The 20979-nt window shown below is 47.3% G+C and overlaps 1 long non-coding RNA gene across 1 annotated transcript; it reads left to right on the top strand.

Moving 5' to 3' along the window:
• Positions 1–15240: 15240 nt before the first annotated feature.
• Positions 15241–20666, top strand: LOC147827720 (uncharacterized). Its single transcript, XR_015451863.1, has 2 exons — positions 15241–15311; positions 19751–20666. It is a non-coding gene; the product is annotated as an uncharacterized LOC147827720 (long non-coding RNA).
• Positions 20667–20979: the final 313 nt, after the last annotated feature.

Here is a 20979-nt window from a genome sequence, read left to right as displayed (position 1 = left end):
GTCCCCATGACACAAGTTCTAGACTCACCTCAACAAGCCAGGCCCAGGTCACATAGGCACAGACAATGTGAGCACCTTTTCCCATCATCCGGGGACCCTGGAGAGCCATGCTTCCTCCTTCTGTCCCACCCCATCCTCCTCCCCAAGGAAGGGAGAGGAAGGGAAGCAGTTTGGCCCGCATCATCTCACCAGCCAGGAACCACCTGCAGCTGGCATGAGCTATTGATTTACTCACCTGCCTAGGAAAAGTGAGCAGGATGGAACTAGGTTTGCCTCTGCTCAGGCCTGAAAACTTCAGATACCCACGTGAGGTCTATGCCTGGAAGCCAAAATTCTTCCCTGGTGTGCTCCATGTACAGCCTTGCAAAGGCGCTGGCAGGAGAAGACAGAAGGCGCTGAGCTGAGACATGGCCACAGCAATCCCAACTCACAGAGAGCTAAAGAGCCTGTCTGCAGATGAAGCACAAATCTCAGCCCAGTTCCCTGCTCAAGACAGCTCACTTTGGGCATAGAAGGGTCCCCTGCCACTGGCCAAATGCAGCCTTCCCTCCCTCCCTCCAGCCAGCCAACATAGTACAGGAGGTAAGAGCACAGCCACCATGGACCCCTTTAACCAGGGTTCAAACTCCAGCTCAGCCACTTGACAGCTATGTGCCCTTGGGTAAATTTGTTCTTACTGGTACCGGGGAATCGAATTCGGGTCCTTGTACTTGCGTAGCAGGCGTCGAAACCACTGAACTAAATCCCTGGCCCCACCTTGGGTAAATTCTTAGCCTCTCTGTGCCTCATTTTTCCTGTTGGTAAAGTGAAGACAACAAAAGTGTTTTCCCCGCAGATTTGTCATAAGAATTGTATGAGTTAATATATGTAAAGTACTTAGGATAGTGCCTGACACATTATCAGAGACACGTAAGTAATTGGCTTATTGTCATTGTTATCATTTTCTGACCCAAGAGAAACTATAGGTATTAGAGCAGGGAAAAACCTCACAGTCTTAGGGAGGGTCATGGGAGAAAGGAGAAGCCTATTGCACAAGGGACTGTCATTCTCCATGAGCATATGGCTCACCAAGAGGGTTACATTGGGTGGAAATTGCCATTAATAGCAGTTCCTTCTTGGGGCAGACTCAAACCTACAGAGCATGAGGGAGTGAGAAATTTTACTATTGCAGTAGTGAGAAATGTTACTACTGGGCAAAATTCCATTTTTAGAACCTGGGAAGTTATTCAGAGCAGAGGGTGGTGTTTTCTGTTTTTTAATAGCCTCTGCACTCTAACAATCCCACATGCACATACCGTTCCCTGGGAAACCAGGGCACAGTGGGGAGCCTCACCAGCCCTCTGGGGTTGCTAGGCAACCCCTGGGCCCAGTGGAGCCAAGGGTAGCTCCATCCCCCCACCCCACCCCAGGTGTCAGAGTTCATTAGACGGCTGGGCGCCCCTCTCATGGCTATCTGGAGAAAGCAACCTTGTTTTCTTTCAGCCTGGGCATGTGTGATGGGGAAGGCAATCAGCAGGACAAACCATCTGTGCTGTAAGCAGGGATGCCTTATGTTCTGAAGTTGTATTAGCTTCCTGTGGGTGCTGTGACAAACTGTCATGGATTTGGTGGCTTAAAATAATGAAAATCTATTCTTTCATAGTTCTGGAGGGTAGAAGTCTAAAATCAATAGCACTTCGCCAAATCAAAGTATCAGCCAGCTTGGGGATGATCTGTACCTGGCTGCTTCCAGCTCCTCGTGGCTGCCAGCATTCTTTGGTTTATGACTGCACCACTCCAGTCTCTGCATCTCCGGACACATGGCCTTCTCTTGTCAGATCTTCTGCTCCTCTCTTGTAAAGACACATGTGGGTATATGTAGGTCCTACTGGGATAATCCAAAAGTGTCCTTAATTTAATCTCATCTGCTATTGCCCTTTTTTCCATATAAGGTAACTTCCACAGATACCAAAGGGCTGGGAACTGATAACTTTGAGAGTTATTTTTCACCCTACCACCCAACCTTCTGTTTTCCTTTAACAGAGCCAACCAGTGGATCATCACACAGCCACTTGGTCTGCTGGCCTACTCTTTACTGCCTGGCACCATAGACCAAGTCAGCATGACAGAGCACACTGCCCCACCCTTCCCGGAGGCATCTTTCATGGCCCTACACACAGGCCAAGCCTGTATTTGGAACAGCTGGGGAATTGGATGCATATTCAGCCAGTGACTGCTCCCTCAAGGCCTCCCTCTGCTAGCACAAAAGGATGTAGAGACCTGTAGACCAGGGACCGAGACTATAAGAATTTTCCCTAAGAAAATATTATTAAATGACACTGTAAAACTTCATTTAAGAAATGGAAAAAATAAGAAATGAAAATCTTTCAGAACTCTAGCTCTCAGAGATGAAAAATGTGTTGTATAAAACAACCTTTCTTCTAGATCTTTTTCTACTGAGACAGAACCACAGACTCATAGTTTTGCAAAAAGAAAATGGGATTATACTATACATTCTGTCCTTCAATCTAGTGGTTTCATAGGATCATCTTTCAAGGCAGTGCCTAGGGCATTTCCTCCACCTATTCAACAGCTGCAGGGGATCGCCCAAGTGAATGGACTATGATTAGTCATCCTATTGATGGGCATCTAGATTATTTCTAGTTTTTCAGCTGCAACAAATGTAGTAAAATAATTCAGTGAAAAAGAATGTCTGGCTTTTTCACGGTGCTGAGGTTCACAAAGATAGGGAAGTATTTTTGTCTCCTCTACACACCATCACAACCCCATACCAGAGCAATCGAGTTAGGGGTTTCCTAGCTCCTAAGAACTAAGAGGACTCTGTTCTCTGAGGTTGAGCTCCACAGAGAAAAGGAGACAGATTGTCTGTGGAGGAAAGAGATTCTGTCTTTGTGTGAGGCTTCCAATGCAAGGTGTACAGACGTCTCTCTCAAACCCCCTAGAAAACAGAGAGAATGCACTGCCCTCTGCATTAGGAAAGTCTAGGGGTGGCATGGTGTGGTTTGCTCCAGAGGTTCATAGTATCATCAGGCTTTTATTCTGTTTTTCTGTGATTCTCTTGGCTCAGTCTTACTCTATAGCTTAGCTCTGGCTTCAGACTCGTTTTCATGCTTGTAGTAAAAAGAGCTAAAGTAGTACGGGTCACAGATATATCCATGTCATGTATAAGAATAGAAAAATAGGGCCTGGGACGTAGCTCAGTGGCTCCACACCTGCCTGGCTAGTGCAAGGTCCTGAGTTGGATCCCCAGTACCAGAAAGAGAGAGAGGGAGGGAGAGAGAGAGAGAGAGAGAGAAAGAGAAAGATCTCTGACCTAGGGATTCCAACAAAATACCCTTAGATACACCACCAATGGATCAGTTTAAGTCATGTGCCCACTACATGTAGCTGGAGGATGGGATGACCTGACAGACTTAAGTATAGGTCAAGTCTTCCCATTTAGGGTTGAGGTGCAGGTGGCTTTCTCAAATTTAGCAGGATTTTCCAACAAAAATTGGGCTATTGGGAAAGGGAAGAAATTCATGACAGCCTGAGGTTAGGGAAGACCAAGTGGGTTTTTTGAACCATATTAACTCCATACCCGAGTGCTGTAGAATCTCAAGGAGGTAGAGCCAAAACACAGCTTTATCCAGCAAATTCACACTGACCCCCCCCCCCCAGAAATGCACTGTGAATCTTGATGTGACTGTGAACCTCCCTACTATAGAATAAACTCCTAGAAATTGAGTTGCTGGGTCAAAGGGCTTGTACATTTCAAACTTTAATAGATATTGTTAAATTCTGCTCCAAAAAAGTTTTTATCAGTTTCTCCTCCCACCAATAAACCTCTGAAAATAAATGCCCACCAACCCACATCTTGTTGATACTAAAGATTCATCTTTTTAATGTTTGCCATCTTGATAGAGCAATTTAATTTTTTGGAATTATAGGGATGAAGAACATCTTTTCATACCCTTACTAGCTATTATAATTCTTCTATGGGTTACTCACAGCCTTTGTTCAGCTTTCTATTGGATTGTTTATCTTTTTCTTGTCCACTTGTAAAAGCTCTTTGTAGCTTAGGGATACAAACCCTTTGTTTTATCTGTTGCAAATATTTCTCCTAGCTTATCCTTTGTGTTTTGACTCTGTAAGATAATGCTTTCGTTGTCCAGAACTTTACAAATTTTATGTAGTTGGTTGTATCAGGCTTTTTGGTGTTTCTGGTTACAAAGGTCTTCCCCACTCTAAAATAAAAAATATCCACCCCTGTTTTCTTTTTTTTTTGGTACTGGGGATCAAACTCGGGACCTTGCGCTTGCACAGCAGGCGGCAAAACCACTGAGCTAAATCCCCAGCCTTCCACCCCCATTTTTTATCACACTTTCTGTGGTTATTTATAAATAAAGATTTTATCTATCTGGAATTTATTTTATTGTTTTATGAGGCAGCGATGACTTGTCAGTCTTTTTTTTTTTTAGTGGATAATCCATTAGGATGTAAAAACTTTATGAGATTCCAGAACCCCTGTGATTTTCCCATGGTCTGATATTTGTTAACATCTTGTTTCCAGAGACTGATTAAAGGGAGTAGAAAGGAAGCTAGTGCTTTCCAGTTCCAGGACAGCCAAGAACGGTGGGCCTACCAAGAGGGGGTGCTATCTTCAGATAGGGTCGAGAGGGTAGATTAGGTACCCTAAGAAAGGAACAAAGCAGGAAGGAGAGCCTGGAAGTTGCCTTCTGCTCGGGAAGAGTCAAGGGAGCAGGAAAGAAAGGCCCCAGCAGCTGTCCCATGGACCTGGTACCAGGCAGCACCTGCACCTTTACCACCCATGTTCCCATCTTTCAGCCTCGTAGAGTGGGCTCATAAGCGTGCATTCTTCTATGAGAATCTTTTGAGCACCTACTTGGAGCCAAAGGAAAGGTCAGCACATCCTGGGCTGGTGATAATGAAAGCCTGTAATAATGGCCCTGAGTTGGCAGGAAGAATGCTGCGGGGAAACTGCTGTGCTGCGGGAGACAGGAAGACACCATTTTAGAAAGATTTCCTTCAGAGGGGCATTTAACATACCGTTCTTCGGATCTGAAAAAGTAATTCCTCACTCTGATAGATAAAAGAAAATGGCTCTTATTAGCAGTCATGTGTGCCCCTGACATGCACCTTCCCTGAGAGGGCCCTTCCCTTTCTAGCTGGAATGCTGCCTCCTTCTGGAAGTCTGGAGCACCCAGAGGACAGGGTGTCAAGTCAGCAGCCAGCAAGTCAGCAGGGGCTGGACACAGAGGGGTCACAGAGCAGGTGGCCCCAACAGCTTCCACACTAACACGTGCATTTCTCTGTCCCTATGAGCCCGCAGTATTCTGGAATCACCTTTTAAGTGAACTTATCCACTTGAAGGCAGTCACACATCCTGGTGTAGTAGGTGCTCTGTGGGGTTAAATGAACATACGTGTCAGGCTGTGGTCTGGGCTGCAGGGCTGCACTGGGCCAAGCCTAGCTGGGGACCCTGTGGAGGCAGAAACCCACAGCAAGTGAAAGAAGCCCCAGCTTCCCTGTGGGAAGAGCACAACCCCTCACTTCTGCTTGCTGGTGATTTGCCAAGAGCAGAGGCCCTGCACACAGGATTGGCTGAAAACAGCCCTCAGTGTAGCCTTCTCTGCCTGGCATAGGTCACCTCACAGCAGATGGCAGCCTTTCCATCCTCCCCCCTCAGAAGCTCCAGCACTTGCAGGCCTTATGGTCACCCACAGCCTGGCGTGCCCTGAGCCCCTTCCCACTGACTCATCACTGCCCTGCCAGGCCAGAGGGGAGTGGAGAGGTGGCCAAGCAGACTGTATCAGGACCCAGGATGCTCTGCAGGACAAGGAGGATGACTTCCCTAATTCTCCTGCTCTGAAAGGAGGACCTGGAAGTGGACGGGTTGGTGGCCTGAGTGGATTCCTCCGTCTCTGACACAGGCAGGCCCTCACAGAGAACTAGGCCCCTCCTGCCCCCTAATGGCCTACCCATGATTGCTGTGACCACCATGGCTATGATTGTGTGGAATTGCCTAGGACTGTGTGTTATCATGTGCTGGTGAGTGTGGTTGAACATGATTCTGGCTGTGTGGAGTGATACACATCTGTGTGTGACCTGAGTGAGTCAGAATCACTGTGGATAACTGTGTCCAGTTGTGTATGGTTATTGCAAATGAAGTGGTCAAATGTGAGGGGACACGGTTAAGACTTGCTATGTGCAGTATGACTTTGTGTGACCATATGCCATACCTGTGAGTGCATGATTGCCTGTGGTTATGTGCTCCTTGTAATGTGCATGCCTAGTGTATTATGTAATATAGCATGATTATGGGTGACTGTGTTGGGAGTGGTTGTGTGTGAATGGTTAGGTCTTCTTGGGATCCTCCTTAAACACGTGTCATCTGTGGCCTGACCCAGGGGAGTTGGGATCTGTGGCCTACGTACCATGACAGTGAAGGGATAGGTGTGTGTGTGTGTGTGTGTGTGTGTGTGTGTGTGTGTGTGTGTTGTGTGCTTTGTCTTTTTCTAGGCTGCATCCTTGAGAAGCTCCCATTTATGAAAGGAGGTGGGACAAACTACAGGATCCTCCTCTTGGGTTGCTGACCACTTTTAGAGTTTTTCTTGGAAGCCAGGCTGGGCTTCAGGGTCATGCAAGCCCTTCTGAGTCCTCATGGAAGCTGCCTCCCAGTCCTCCAGGGACCCAGCCTCCCGTGTCTCTCAGTCTTGGCAACCTGTGCCTACCCTCCCCATACTTCTATGGGTGCAAAAGGAACCCAGGCTCCCAGCTACCCTTCTTCTCCAACCCTGTAGACATGCTTTTCAAGGATTTACCACTAACTTCTTCAGGGAAAGCAGATGGGGTAACAAAAACATCCCACGCAAGGGATTTACAACACGGCAGATGTTTGCAGGCTTTTACAGTCCTGGCCCCTGGGCTACTGTATCTGGAGGGTCTGTCCTCCACTTTTCCACCTGAGGAGGGTAGGTGAGCTTCCAGTCTGACCTGCTCCCTCCCTGGGACAGATGACCCACCCAGGCAGAACCCTAGCTCCTCACTACCATCCCCACCCCTTCCCATAACAGAGAGAGCCTTTTCCCTCTTGGAGGAAACTCCAATTCTCAGGGCACAGCCCTACCCAAAAATGACAGAAATGATCTCTCTTGTTTGTTCTCTGAAGATCGAAGTTGGGCAACAGCTGCCCATATGCGCAAGCCTCAAATGTCTTCTACCCTTGCCAGGAAACAGTCTCTGTGCTCAGTCTGGACTATGTGCCCTGGCTGGTACTGGGCCAGGCTGAGGATGAGGAATGTGGCACAGCGTTAGCAGGAGGCAGAAGCATCTGAGGGGAAAACGTACTGGAAGGAAGAAATCCAGGTTGAGAGGTTAGAGCATCCTGTATGGAGAGCTGTGCTAGAGTCAAGCCAGGCTTCCCTGTCAAACCATGGGCCCACAGACGTGAGTGGATGGTTATCATAAAGAGGAGATTCTGGCCCAGAGGCTCGGGACACCTAATATCTGATCCTTACTCTGCAGTGGTAAAGCTGTGTAGCCAGCTCTCTCTCCCTTTCCAGGCTTTAAGAAATCTAAAGAAAAAAAAAAGTAGAAATGAAAATGCACAATGCAGAGCCTGAGGGGTACAAGGAAGTACTCTGTAACGTGACTCCAATGTTAATACTGAAGACAGCTGTTGATGCCAAATCTAAGGTCCTTCTCAGCCCTGACAGTCTGCCTCTGAAAGAATTACTCTTTTCCGTCCTCATTAGCAGAGGCAGGTCCTACAACACCCAAATCCTGCTGAGACACTGCTCAGAGGCAGTGAAGTAGGACAATCAAGCAGTGAGAACAGAAGAAAGTCAGGGGCAGAGGAAAGTGGACAAACATAGCAACAGGGCTTCTGGGTTTCCCATTGCAGGGTCTGGGCACAGGTACCTGGCAAGACTGCCTGCCCCTCCTAGTACTGCCACCTAATTTATTCTGCTAACCCATTACTGCTCTTCCTCCCCACCAACCACCACCCGTCCCTGCAGCTCTGGACTCAATTAAATCACTCTAGTAGATGCTGTGACTCAGCACTTACAGAGTATCCAAACCAAACTGAACGTCCTAAGTGCAACAAGCCAAGCACCAGAAGCCATAAAAATTAGTAAAATGTGGGCCTTATCTTCTGAAAAACTTTTAGTCTCAGTAGTAAGAATATTTATTGGTTCTACTAGTCACTACCACATGCAAATTCCCTCAAGATACAAAGAGATGGTAGAAATGATTGAAGCAGCTTGGTGGTTGCAAACTAGGGTATAGTGAGGCCTGTGGACCCACTGAGGACCAACATTCCAAAATGGAAATAGTATTTCAATAAATACAAGAGGAGTAGTCTGCACAGTATTTATTGAAATACCATTTCTCCATTTCAACTTAACAAGTGTTTGTTGAACCCTTTCAGTGTGCCCAGCCCTGTGCCAGGCACAAGAGAAACAGTGATGACCCATACAGACACACTCCTGCTTCTAGGCTGCAGAGAGTTCAGCACAGGGTGCAGACAATGGACAGAGGCTATCAGCGTGAATAGTATTACAAAGCAAGGAGGGATGGGATGAACAGGAGCCTGGGTTGAGGCAGGCAGCGCCCCTGAGTAAGCTATGCACCAGCCCCTATGGTAGGCGGGCTCAGTGGGAAGTCAGCCCCGCTGCATTTGAAGTGAGTTAGGGAAGTGAGTAGACTATACAGGCCAGGAGTCCTCAGGGGGCCCCTCGAAGCAATGTGAAATCACCCTGCTTCTCAGTACTGGCTCCTGGGACACCTGTCCTGAGGAGTCAGAGCTTCTGTGACTCCCTGTGACACCTAAGACTCAGAGCCTCCACTAAACACCACTTCCTGGATGCATCATGGGTGGCTGTAGTCAGGGAGAATTTGATTAACTGGGACTCTCATCCTTTAGACATCCCAAACATCTGGCAGAGGGAAAATCTCAGGTGGCATTAATAGGCAGAGGAGGGAGATGGGGGGTGGGGTCAGGGCGGGCATGAACGGAGCCACAGAAGAGAGTAGGAATTAGAAGGAGACCTCCCTCCCGTGGGCCCAACTGCACCCTGTGATGACTCAGCAGCCCCAGGAGTCACTGCCTATGAACGGGCCGAATGGTATGGATCAGGCACAGTCCCAGCAGGAAGCAGGCAGCCCACAAATTTGATGATTTGAGGAGCAGTCCATAAAGAGGCTATTGTCAAAGATCTGGGTAGGGTTGAAAGAACTGCAGGAAGCTGGACCAAGAGTAGCATGGGTAGCCATCCCACAGCTAGGCCTAATAGGCCAGGGAAGTTGCCAGCCCTGCAGGGAACTGAGTGGCAGGGCTACCGGGCAGGACCAAGGCCCCAGCTGAGGGTGCAGCCAGGATGTAGCAGCCTGCAGGAGGTGTCAGGTGCCCTGACCTCACTCTCTATTTGTTGGAAGGTAAGGGCACCCGCTGATGGTGTCCCACAGGGCAGCTTCCTGGGGAGCAGAGCAGGGTAGCCAGTTTGGAGACAGGCTGGAAGCAAAAAGAGACCTGATCCTAGCTCCACCCTTCCTAGCTGGGGGCTCTGGAGAAGTCACTCAACCTTTCTGGGCCTCAGTTTCCTTCTCTGTGAAAGAGGGATGGTGAAGGTACTTATGTTTTGGTTGTTCCAATATGAAATGTGATCATATATTTAGGGGTCTCAGCCTAGAAGCAGTGATGGAGAACCTTCTAGAGCTTTCAATGATAACAAACAGCCAGCTGCAGCATGTGTGCCATAGGTTCGCCACCACTAGCCTAGAGCCTGACATGTGTAAGCTGGCTGTCAGCATTTGGCTCTGTCTGAGAGGGCAAATGAGGTAGTAGACGGGCAGACAGCTGGGCCAGGTGTCCCAGCTCTTCCAAGAATCATGGGCCCAGCTGGAAAGACACTCGGCAGTGCTGATTCCTCTCCCGCAGTGTGGGAGTCCCACCCCTGCCCCTGTGACAACATAGTAGAGAGGGTACTCATAGCCTCCCAGGCATGTGACTTGGCTGGGCAGCTGATCAGAAAGATGCTGCCTGCCCTGGATGCCAAGGCCTAGAGCCCAACAACCCAAGTCCTCAGAGCCTCAAGCCCCCCCCCCCCCAAGCTCCCTGGTCTCCATAGCAAAGACCTTGATGACACCCACAGGCCTCTGCCCTTTATTTCTTATCACCTGCATCACAAGTTCACAGGAAGAGGGTTTTCAAAGCATCAAAGTCAGGATTGCACTGTGGTGTTTTTCAAAAGAAAGGAAACCAAAATGGATAAAAGAACTGCAGGGGCAGCAGATTAGGCCCTGACTGTGGCAGGAAGGGGGCAGGGGGAGAAAAGGGGGTGGAGTCAGGGGAGGCAACCCCTCCCCTCAGACCCCACTGACTTTCCAGCTCTCTGGGCAAGGGCAAAGGCTGAGGAAGGGGCAGAGAGGGCAAAGGGTGGGGTGGGGGAGCCAGGTCCCCTGAGTGTTGTGAACGGAGGGCCAGGCCCAGAGGACCGTGAGTGTGGGCAGGCAAGGCAAGTGAGGGATGCCCACCCGTATGGTGGCTGGCTCCTGTCCTTGTCCGGCCCCTCTGCCCCGGTAGGCCTCCAGGAGCTCGGAGTGCGCCCAGCCTCCCTGTGCCCCGCACCTGAGCAGCCAGTTCCTAACTCCTCTCCTATCTGGGCTCACCACACCCAAACCCAGCCGCTGTGCAGGTGTGAATCACACTTTTCTAAGGAACTTGTCTCTCTTGTTTCTTTTATCTGAGGTTCATGCTAGAGATAAAAATGGGAAACATTAGCTTCCCAATTTCCTCTGGGATTAGGATTAAATTTACTGAGCTACCTGTAAAATGGTTATCTGCTGAATGTGGTGTGAGGGATGTTGTTTTACTGCCTTATTTTCTACTTGCTTCATTTTTTTCTGGTTTCTTTTTTATATTTTTAAATTTTCTTTTATTTTGTTATATTGAAGGAGTCCTTTAAAAAACTGTTTTTGAAGTTGTGAAATGTTTCAAATATTCAGAAAATCATAGAGAATTATATAATGACCACTCGAATACCCTCTAACCAGCTTTATTAGTTCTTAACATGTTACCATGCTTGCTTCAATTTCTTTTTTCTTTTCTTTTTTTAAAGTAAAATAAACATGAAATTTACCATTTTCTGTATTTCAATTTATTTTTGAAGATAATATTATAAATTAAAGTTAAAGGGCCCTATGATCTATTACTTCTTCTTCTTTCTTTTTTTTTCTTTTGGTACCGGGGATCAAACTCGGGTACTTCCGCTTGCAAGGCAGGCAGCAGAACCACTGAGCTAAATCCCCGGCCCCGATCTATTACTTCTTTACTAGAGATAATCACCATTCCGAATTTCATTTTCCCATAAAAGGGATTACCTGTCCATTAAAGCAACCCATACATCAGAGAAGCATTAAAGGTAAAAATCATCCTGCTACTCCCAGCCTTAAGTTCACTCTCCCTGAAGTAATCACTGTTAAAACTTTCTACAGATCTTCAAGGTTTTTTGTTGTTGTTTGTTTATTTTGCTCTGTTTTGTTTTGGTGTTAGAGGTTGAACTCAAGCCCTGGTTTATTCTAAGCAGTATCCTCCATTAAGCTACATGGCCAGCCTTCCAGGTATTTTTTTTTTTAAACATATGAATTTATCACCTTGTTTTCTTTCTTAATACAAATGGAGTTACGCTATACATATTTTTCTCCAACTTGCCTTTTGTTTCTAGTTATCAGTATTCCTTGGACATTTCTCACGTGAATATTAACAAATCTACTGTATTCTTTTTAGCAGCTCCCTAGGATTCTACTTTATTTAATGTTTCCCATGAATGGGCATTTCGGTGGTTTCCAATTATTGTGTTATTCTAAAACAGCTTGCAGTGAATACTCGTTTACCACATAGTTTTGCTCATTTGTAAGAATACTGTCTATCTATAGAATAATACCTAGAAGTGGAGTTTCTGGATTAAAGAGTAATTGAAGATTGGGCATCTTGAAAAAATTGCCAGACCCTCCCTCTGAAAATGATCAGTTTAAACATCGACAAGAATGCAGGAGAGTTCCTGTCTCCCCCACATTCTCAGAGGATATCTTTACATACCACTGTTGGCCCCTTGTTTATTTTCTGTGAACTATCTATTCCTAGTTCTCTCCCCTAGCATTTTATGGGTTTATTGTTACATTTGGATCTTTGATCCATCTGGAATCAATTTGGGGGGCAGAGTGAGATATTCTTTTCAATTAACATATACTGATGTTTCCTACTCTGTAAACTGAATTAAGCACTAAGACAAAAGAAAAGCAGATTTTTCTCCATATCTGAGAGACTTAAGGCCACCTGAGTTTGCCACCAGCTCTGATACAAATTGCATGGACATGGAAAGTATCCCAAGGGAGTACCTCTGACTCTTGCTTTGGGATCAAAGAGGTGAGTAAAAATTAAGCAAGATAGGAGGGAGGAAGAATGTCCTGGCACCTGAAGGGGATAGAGCATGTGCAAAGGCTCTCAAATTAACAATGGAACATTGCCTCTGACCGCCTCATCTTCATGATGGCTCAGCTGGATGCTCTGCAAACATCCAATCAGTTAGTGCCTCAATAAATATGCAGCAGTGGATGCCATCACTGGGACCTTGATTTTTTTTTCCCTTGGTAAAAGAGAGCCACATATGAAGTAGTTATTCATGGCTAGAGGCAGACTGCAATAGTCCACCAAAATCCGTCTTCCCTTCCTCCACTGTAATGGAGTCAAAGCCAGACACATGGCTGCCAACAAGGGACACAATTCCTGGCCCTGTACATTTAGCTGAGGCCACACGACTACATTCTCACTAGTGGAGTGTGAATGAAACTGGCCCATGCCTTTTCAGGCTATAGAGGTTTTAAAATATGAGCACAAATTCTGGCAAGAGATGGAGATCTATGACCTTCCACTGGAACTTGGAAAATCTTCAGATGAGATTGCTGTGAGAAGCAATGCTGCTTCTGAGGCTAGGGAGCAGAAGGCTATGCCGCATCCACCCTGTTCTCTGGAAAGGCTCACTCTTAAAGCCCTGTGCCACCATGAAAGTCCAGCTCCCCTGAGGCCACCATGTTGGAGAGGCCACATGTTGGGTACAGGCCCAGCTGAGCTAAGGCTTCCAGCCAAATGCTAGGTGAGTGAAGATTCTTCCAGCTGTTCAGCTCTCAACCATTTTGAGTCTTCCTAGCTGAAGCCTTGGAGAGCAGAGAGGCAAGCCATCCTCTCTGTTCGATCCAAATTCCACAGAATGCCTTGCAGATCTAATGTAATTAGTACAGTTGGGGGCTGCTCCCCTCCACTCACTTGAATCTGGACAAAGCCTTGTCCTAATGTTACTACATAATGCAGAGAAAAGTAAAACAAAGATACTCCCAACACCAGCAAACCTGTTTTGAAAAATTCAAAAATTTCAAATCAGGACAAATGCTCATCAGATCTCCTTGCATGACCTACAGTAACCTTTTTCCACCTGGAGCTCATTGCAGAAGGTTCACGCATACTGACTGTTTCTCATACATATAATTATAACAGAGTGCATAATGGGAAAGGATGCAGCTGACATGACTCCGAACCCTGTCAATAATGTTGTTAATCATGCTCTAGAAGACCCCAATTGGAGGCATCCTAGAACATTTAAAACCCCTACACTTTATGCCATTGGCAGTTGTGACATTTTTGCCTGCCAGAGCCCACTCACTCCAAGTACCATTTACCTTAGCAACCTTTGCTGCTGTTGCCTTGCTGTTGTGCTGTGTCCAATTCTTTGTAGATCTCTCATAAGAACCTAGGAACCTGTCCCAGACCCCATCACCCACAGTAACAGTCCAAAGAATCTGTGAGGATAATAAAATGGTTGATGTTTTATAGCACTAAGTTTTGCATAGTTCAACAATAGATAACTAGAACCAAACCATAACTCAGAAAACCTGTCTCTCTTCCTGCTGGCTCCAACCCAGATATGTCAACAACCCAGCCTCAACTATGCAGATAACAACCCCTGGGATGACAAGGTACAGCATGGGAGGGACCTGGGTCCCTAAGTAATCACATGGAGCCAATGTGAACACTCATCTTTGAGGGTTACACATAAACATCTTTATTCAGCCATGAGCAAGAAAATTGGGCCCCCTGCCCTTTGTGAGCTTAGGGCTCTGGCGAGGAGGAAGAGAGGGGCACCAAGAACAACTCAAACAAAACAAAACAAAACAAACAACACTCAATTGGTGTGATCAGCTCCAAGCACAGACATACAGAGAGCTGTAAAAACAATTCACAGAGGCTCTGACTCAGGCTGAGGGAGTGATGCTTGCTCTGACACCAGAGGGTGAATAAAATCAAGTGGGTTAGGAGGGAGGGAGAGAAGAGAAAAATGTTCTGGCAACAGAAGAGGGTAGAGCATGTGCGAAAGCTCTGAGTCAGGAAAGAGATGCTGTGTTTCAGAAATGAGGGGGTGGGAACTAGTGTAGGGTAGGCTGAAGATTTTAGTATGATCTCTGTGAAATGAGGAGCCATGGGTTAATTCCAGCTGGAGATTGATACAATTAGGGCCGAGAGTCCTGTTAGGAGGCTAATGAAGACCATGTAAGGGATGGAGCCATGGAGGTACTTAAGTTTAGGAGACATTTGGGAGGTGGCTGATAAGCTTTTGGAGTCAGGGGCGTTTGTTGAGGGAAAGAAGAGTAAAGGATGAAGCACCAGTGAGATGATGTCTAGTCTATGAGTAAATTATGATGTCAGGGCCAGAGGAAACTTGAACATGGCCAAGTTCAAAGGCAGCTCAGAGATGGGAAAGGGAATTGGATTTGGGAATGAGTGCCTTTGAGCATGTTGTCTTTCACATTTTTATTTGTCTATAATATGGAAATAATCACAGTTCCATCTACTACACAAAATTCTTAAAGTATATGAACTATGGCCGCATTCATTCGTTCATTCACCCAAAACATTTATTGAGTGGTGCCTGTAATGTATCATAAATGAGATTAATACATAAAGAATATGGTGTGTTAGTAAAAAGTGCTAAAAAGAAAAAAAAACAACAAAAAAAACACACAAGGTATGGAAGGAGATAGAAGAGAGGGGTAAATTTTTAGGTAGGGTAGATCACGAGCAGATCCAAGTTTCCCGAGGAGCCTGAGGTTTACACAATTTGAGGGAGTTCTCCTTTAGAAAAGGAATATTCAAAAATCTTATTTTTGCAGGTTCAATGAAGATATGTGACTGAAAAGATCTCTAGGGCCTTGGAAGGGGCCAGGACCGAGTGTGGCTTCCAAAGTTCACTTTTGCCGTAAGTAAGGGAGGGGGAGGCTGCAGAATCACAGCAGGAACCTGTTTTCTGCAACTTAGAGGGAGACTATCACACCAACCCTCAGCACACCTTACAAGGTTTTAAGGAGTAGATAAAGATGTGTAAGTGTGATTCTTTGTAATATGAGGTAGCTATTTGAAGCATTTTTATTCCCACTCTACACTGATGGAGAACCATTGTCTCAACCTCTGGAAGGGACCCGAAAGAACTGCAGTCCGAAGGAAATTGCAAACCCCCATGACAGGCAGCCCCACACTGCCCTGAGTGCTGAGCTCTGTGGCGCCGCCAATATATACATTGTTTGTGTGGCCTTTGACCTTTGGGAGCAGGCTGTGGCAGTGACCCTCAAGTGCTCTGCTCTGGAGAAGAACCTTATGGAGACCAAAGGTCCCGTGAAGACCCAGCCGCCCTGTAGGTGGGCGTAAATTCTAACAGTGGCCCTAACACTACCACTCATGGGGGTTGTGAGGGTGCTGTGAGGTGGCGTGCCAGGCACATGCAGAGTGGGAAGTAAAACCTCCTCCCAGTTGGACACAAGGTTCTCGGTCTGTGCCAAACAGGAAACCGCCTGTGACAGCCTAGGGCACTTAGAGACTCTCAAAGTCCCCCAGGCCCTGGATATGAGGCTGCTTAGCAAATGCTCACAGGCTTGTAACAAAGCAAGTTTGACCCGGGGTGGGTGCTCTTGACGTTCAATGAGCTGAAACAATTAAATCCATAATCAGAGAGTGCTCTGATGTGACCACTGTGGGCTTGTTTGCCCACGGGTCACAATCATTTGCTGGATAATACATCGGCCATTAGCCCTCAAAGTCCTGTTGCTAAGAGATTATGAGCTAAATGATGTTACAAAAACTAACCTCTACAGGATGTTCCAGAATAGAACCATAATAACAAGCTAAACAGAATGGACGTTCGAGCATTAATACATCCTTGTACAGAGTTGAGGAATGGGCAACTGGGGGGTAGCCTGCCATGCATACCACTGGTTTGCCAAGGTTTTGACTCTTAATAAAATCAACTCAGTGGTAAAATTTTAGTGAGCATAATATAATGTCTTCATAACTCCAAGAGCACTTCAGTCCATCAAGATGTATTTGTTATGGGACCTATTATTTCAGGCATGTGTAGGACCATCCCAACTACATTTACTTGCAAGAATGACTAAGCCTAACATAACTGTAAACACCCTGGTTTGGCACAGTGCCTGTTTGTGATAATTAAGTGATTTTACATAGCCATTTGCCACCACCAACGTTGTTGCTCTGTTGCTGGGGCAACAGGAACTAGTCAACCAACAGAAGCTGGGTCAGAGCAGGACAGAAGTGGGCAAATAGGGAACTGCCTGTCAGCTGGCACCTGTCTAGAGCAGGGCTGCCTGTGGGAGTTGCCTGGGGAGAGGTAGGCTCTGTGTCCTCACCAAAGGCTCCTGGCTTACGCCCAGGTGATTCCATCGGACAGAGGGATTAGTGCAAAGTAACTGTGCCCTGATCTACTATGACAGGAAATCCTGATCTCTGCTGGCCTCTCAGGACCCCAGGATCCTAGCAGCATGGTGCCAGCCCCAGACCCTCCCTTCCTGTCCCCTCCTTGCTCCCCCACCCCTCAGCCTCTTCCTTGCCTCGTGCCACCCTATCCCATCATTTGCCACTGGCCTCTGCTCTCTCCCTGGCCAGGTCCCAGGCTGCAGTGGGCCTTACATTCTACATCTTATCTTGCTGGGGCAGATAACAAAGAGCAGTTGAATTCTTTCCCATTTTACAGGTGTGAAAACTGAGGTAGCAGGAGATAAGGGTGGGTGTCAAAGTTACACAGCCTAATAAGTCAGGAGACAGACTCGTGTCTTCTAGCCCAGATCCCAGGATCTTCACGGCTCACAAGTTCTAAGCACCCTGTGATGTGTTGCTTAGGAAATTGCCAGATGTTGCAATGCTTTCTAGAAAGGGGTCAGTGTTTCCATAGGCCAACCCTGCTGACCTTCAATCACTGTGTGGCACCCAGGGAAGGGGGCAGAGCCACAGGAACTCTGTCCCCTTTCTTTCTCCACTGAGTAGGGCTCTGGGGTGAGGGTAAATGTATCAGGCAGAGCTTTTACAGTCCCAGACTTATTCTACCACTCATTACTTGGTGAGCATGGCCAAGCTACTTAACCTTCTGCAGCAGTTTTCTCTCTAGAAAATGATGGCAAGACTAGAACCTTCCTACCATACGGGGCTGTTACGAGGAATGCTTGAGATCAGCAGGTAACAGAGAGTAGAAGGGTACGAGGAGCACTGGATAAATGTCAGCAGCTGCTGTGTGTTCTCTCATCATTTACTTCTGCTCAGGACCTGGGCTGCAAGTGAGCAGGCGGCTGATGACAACTTTGGGGCCACTGTAGTCCCTGGTAGTGACTGGCCCATGCTCTGATGTGCCTCTGGTGACAAAGGATTCTCAAGATCCTTAATTTGGGGAGCTGGGCTAGAAGAATAGAGAAGCAGATTGCCGGTGCCTGTGCCTATTTAAAACGTGCTTCCAACTAGCTTCCCTGGCTAGAACTCCCCTGCACAGCCCAGGCTAGCTCTACACTATCCTTCCTCCACCCAGGCTGGGGTCTCAAAGGCTGACTGCTCCCCCTCCACCATTTATCAGCTGCCCCTGGGAGCAGGACAGAGCTGGCCACTGCTTGACCCCTCCCAGCTCTGTCTGAAAGTTGGTGAAGAAGGCTCTTACCATTATGAAGGTCTTAAAACCCCAGCCGGAGGATGCCATCTAAAGAAGGATCCCCGTGAGAGCAGTGGGGGCTGAAGGCTGAGGCTGAGGATCATGAATTCACCTACCCTGCCACTTGGCACCAGCCCCCAGAGTGGTGGCTCCAGTTATCCCCAGGTCCAGGACGCTGTTTCTGTTGAGTCATCCTTTCTTGCCCAGAGGGATCCTGGCTCGGAGCCACATTCCTGGTGGGGTCTGCATACCACAGAGAACGGAAGCCTCCTTTCTCACCAACCCACAGCTCCCAGCCCTGCAGACAGGCTTGTCTCTCAGCAGCCTCTGCCAGCAGTGACCCTGGGGTGCAGGATGGTCTGTGTGCCCCCATGCGCTGGCCCTGGGTGGAGCCTGAGCTCCTCAAAACTAAAACACCCCTAGGGAGGGAGTCAGAGACACCAGTGTTCAGGAAGGACAGGCCAGCTAAGGGTTGGGGTCCAGAGGGAGGTTGCAGACCTATTAGACTCTTGCCTGCCATCTTGGGCTCCTCCTGCCAGCGGGGGCCAGCAGCTGCACTGGGATGGGCCTACTGATGGGCAGGCCAGGCAAGGGCCAGCCGATCTCAGAGGCCTAAGTGGTGGTCACATACTGCTCCCACCCAGCAATGCCAGCATCCTTTATTATGTGAAAGGGTAGGAGCTCCAGAACAGCAAGCCAGCTGCACCTTCTGCAGAACACATGGTCCAGGAAGACATCTGCAGCACTCACTATGTGCCAACACTGCACAATACTGCCCTGCACCAGTGGGCAAAGTTGGCTCAGCCCACCTTACCAGCTTGTGCTCCATCATGCTCTCATCCCACACTGCCTAGGTTCAGCTCTTAGGTCCCCTTCTAGCTGTGTGACATTGAGCAAGTTATTTTACCTCCTCTCATCTACAAAACTGGGGCAAGCTAATACTACCACACACGGATGATAAAAAAGGTAAATGAGTTCATATATATACAAGTGTGAGACAGTTCTTGGCACAAAGAGCTCAAAGAGTGTGTGTGTGTGCGTGTGCGTGCATGTGTGTGTGTATGTGTGTGTGTGGATGTGTGCGTCTATAATCCTAACTCTGTGCCTTGCTTCAGGCTATCCTCTCCCTGGAAAGCCTTTCCCCTCTTCTGCAGGAACCTGTTAAGTCTAGACTCTAGAAGTTGCTAGAGGGGAGGACTGAGAGCCACCAGTGCCAGCAGAACACATTCTCATTTGGTGAGGGTTTTGTCATGACCTGGCAGGTGGATAAGGGCCAGATTCAGGAGAAGAGACATTTGCCCAGGGTTGTAATGCCAGTCAGAGGGTCTTCTGGCTGGAAGCAGCACTGTCTCTGCCTACCTGATGATGCTGATCTCCAGAAACATCAGACACCTAAGGCCGTCACCAGAGCCTCAAATGATCCCTGGGACTCAGCACCCTGAAGATGGGGCTTCACTGGCACCAGAGCCACTGACGGGACTCATGAAGGCCTTGAGACTGGAGGCACTGGCCTGGCAGAGCTCTGAGGAGGGCCCCACAGAAAGACAGCCCAGGAAAGTCTGAGCAATGCTGGCCGACCACAGGGCCCCAGGCTTCCTGCACTCTCCACACAGGCTGCCCTGTCAACGTCAATGGGTTTATGAAACCCTGCCGGTAGGCAGTGGAAATTTGAGGGCCCCCGGGGTTCACTGGCTGTGGTCATTCTGTTCCTTCAGGACCCTGGCGAAGGTGGCTTCCTAAAGACTGCTGTCCACACTGTAATGGAATCCAGCTGCTACAGGAGACAGGCACCTGACAGACGCCCTGCCATCTTCTCAGGCCTCTGCTTCTACACCCCAGCACTCCTCCTGCAACAGTCTGGGCTCCCCATAGATGTAGGGAACCCCCCGACATAGCAGGAGGGTGGGATCTGTGGTCGAAGGACATGGTAGGGAGGGATATGTGGGTTAAAAGACCAGCACTTAGCTTTGCCAGCCCTGTGACTTTGGGAACAGTGGTTAACTTCTTTGTGCCTCAGTTTTCTCGTCTCTAAAATGGTGACCAAAAAAAATACCTGCTTTGTGGTGAAGATTAAGTTAAATAATATATATGGGAGGTATTGGCACACAGTAAGTTCTTAATCAATAGAAGCAGCTCTACCTCTTGGCCTCCTTCCCATTAATAAGAGCTCCATCTCCATTTTTTTCCAATTCTTTTTTTTCATCCCATTTCTCTCCCCTCTTTCCCCTCTCCCTCCATCTCTTCTTCCCCTTTCCATTTGAAAAAGATCTCCCTACTTCCTACTACCTTGTATTTTACTTTTTATTTATACTGTGGGTTTCCCATATAAGAGAAACTATGTGATATTTAAGCTCATGTTCCTGGTTTATTTCACTTAATATTATGGTCTCAAGGTGTATCCATTTATCCATGAAAGTCTCAAATTTACCCTTTTTTATGGCAAAGTAATATTCCATTGTGTATAAACACCACAGTTTCTTTAGAGATGGAAGAAGTAGGGAAGGAGAAGCAGGGTAGGGGATGAAAAAAGAATTAAGATGTGTTATGTAGATGTACCAACTCCCCACAATAAATGTTATCATTATCCAAACATGTACTAATAAAAATTAAATAAAGAATAAATAAACTAATGATTAAAAGTATAGTGTGTAAATTTTAAAAAAACAGGATTGGGCTGGGAATTTACCTCAGTGGTGCCGCCTGCCTTGCAAGTGCAAGGTCCTGAGTTTGATCCCCAGTATAAAACAAAAACAAAAACAAAGACACAGGATCAGTTGTCTTAGCAACCATAATGAGAGGCAACAGAAATTTGAGGTGTTAATACCATTTCTTTGCTTTTGTCATTTTAGCCAAATCTAGACCCATTCTGTTAAAGACAGTCACCGATTTAGGATGGCTCACCTTATGATTTTTAGACTTCACAATGGTATGAGAGCAGAACACA

This window comes from Heterocephalus glaber, unplaced genomic scaffold (assembly GCF_053883595.1).
Source record: "Heterocephalus glaber isolate CG9 unplaced genomic scaffold, H.glaber_assembly_v1.0 deba00001442, whole genome shotgun sequence".
In the NCBI taxonomy this organism is placed as follows: domain Eukaryota; kingdom Metazoa; phylum Chordata; class Mammalia; order Rodentia; family Bathyergidae; genus Heterocephalus; species Heterocephalus glaber.
This window is presented reverse-complemented; position numbering and strand designations above follow the sequence as displayed.